Source organism: Podarcis melisellensis (genome assembly GCF_964234715.1).
Source record: "Podarcis melisellensis genome assembly, chromosome: 14".
Taxonomy (NCBI): domain Eukaryota; kingdom Metazoa; phylum Chordata; class Lepidosauria; order Squamata; family Lacertidae; genus Podarcis; species Podarcis melisellensis.
Window position 1 is genome coordinate 10364007 of NC_138546.1, and position 2081 is coordinate 10366087.

Here is a 2081-nt window from a genome sequence, read left to right on the forward strand (position 1 = left end):
AAGTCATTAAATTCAAGGCAACTCCATTTTTTTAAAAATGTATTTTTATTAAAGATTTTCTTGGTTTACAAAAGTATGTGCAATGTCTCTCTCTCTTTTTTCCAAGTAACATTTTTTTACAGATCAGTTTCATTTGTTGAGACATTAGGAAGAAAAGGGCGAAAGGTGAGTGGGGGTGGTGTCAGGTGATGTTTCTATTGTACTTAATATATGTGGGGTTTTGTGTCAGCATCGCTTGTGCAGGTTCTCTGCTATTCACTTGTGTTCCTTTGGTGGCGAGAGGTTGGGGTTGGCCTAGGGTGTGGTTGTTTGTGATTGGCTGTGGTGATCTTTGTTTTCATGTGAGAGTGGGGTGTGTGTGTGTTTTTGAATCAGGTTAGCCATATTCATTTGTATGCTGTTGGTGGAGTTTTGTCATTGTCCTGTTGAGCTGTGTATGTGATAAAGGGGAGCCATACCGGGGTGAAGGCGTCTTCTTTTGTTTGTCCCCGTGTCAGTTTCAGTTTATTGGTTAACTTTTCTAGTAAGGCTGTTTCCCATACTATTTGGTACCATTGGTCCATGCTTACTCCTGACAGGTCTCTCCAGTGTCTGGTTATGGTGCTTCTGGCTGCTGAAGGTAGGTGGGTTATGAGTTCTTTGTGGTGTAAATGGGCATTATTGTCTTGGAAGATGTTTAGTAAGGCCAATTCTGGGGTGATTTCTAATACTTGCTTAGTTATTTTACATATTTCTCGTATGGCTGTTGTCCAGAATAGTTGGATTTTGGGGCACTCCCACCACATGTGGAGGTATGTTCCTGTGGAGGTGCACCCTCTCCAGCATTTTGGTGAGGTTCCTGGGTGTATTAGTGCTAATTTTCTTGGTGTTAGGTACTACCTGTAGGTGAGTTTCAGAGTGAATTCTTTTCTTTTCGTTGATATGGATTTAAAGGGGAGTTTAGACCACATTCTGGTCCATTGAATGGGGTTAATCTCATACCCTATGTCATCCTCCATTGTTTTTTGATTGCGTCTAGGGGGTTCGTGGGATTTTGGAGTAGTATTTTGTATACTGTGGATACCATCCCTTTACTGCGTCCCTTTTTTGCTAGGAGGAGATTTTCGAAGGTTGTCAGGGGCCTAGCTGCTGCTGATTTTACTGCTGGATTGTTTAAGAGGGCGACTCCATTTTTGAGGGCAGCACAGCTCAGTGGCTGAAGAAGGCAGAAGGTCCCAGGTTCTGTTGGTTCTGCTGAGTGATATGAAGCCTCTTTTCCCCAAGACCCTGGACAGAACCATCTGCCAGCATAGACAAGATTAGAATGCACCACATCTTTCTTTCTTCCCCCAAACAAAATGCAATGTATTCACCTGGCACCCCAAAAAGTTAGATTCCTGTTGTTGTTGCTGCTGCTGCTGCTTGCCTAGAACAATAGTAACTGGGGGCTGTCAAGTACTTCATGGCTGGGGCCTGCCATTCAACTTTGCAGTTCAGGTCTGGTTTAAGGCATTGCAAAAACATCCTCATTCAGCAGAAAGCTCTGATCTAAACTGAAACATCTAAATCTGTTTATTATGTTCCCTTTCCCCACATTAATCAGGCAGCAGATTTTAGTTCTTTAAAATGTTTTTAAGGGAAGTGTTTTTAATGTTTGAAATGTGAAAAGCTTTTTTCCTCCCATGTGATGGTAAAAATGCATTGAGATTATGCATACAGCAATGAAACTTTGAAGAATAATGATTTTCTCCCTTTTAGAATGGCTTTTTGTACTATGTAGTTGATGCTTATTTAATTGGTCAAGTGATTAACTTGGAGGATTGACCAATCAAGGTGTCTTTATCTGGGCAATAGTTCTACTAGCAATTTAAGATGGCTTTGTTTCAAATGCAGACAATCTTTTTTCCTTTTTCTTTTTGGAAGTTGCTGTGTGCAAAATGGGGTATGAATAGGCTGTCCTTAATTTCCTAATGTGGTCAGATATCCCTGTTTCATGAAGGTGGCTATCATCTCAACTTTACAAACATTTTGTCCCCCACAGAAGATGAATGATATAATTTTATAAACTTCTCTCCAGAGTCAAGAAAGAGGAAGAAAGTTCA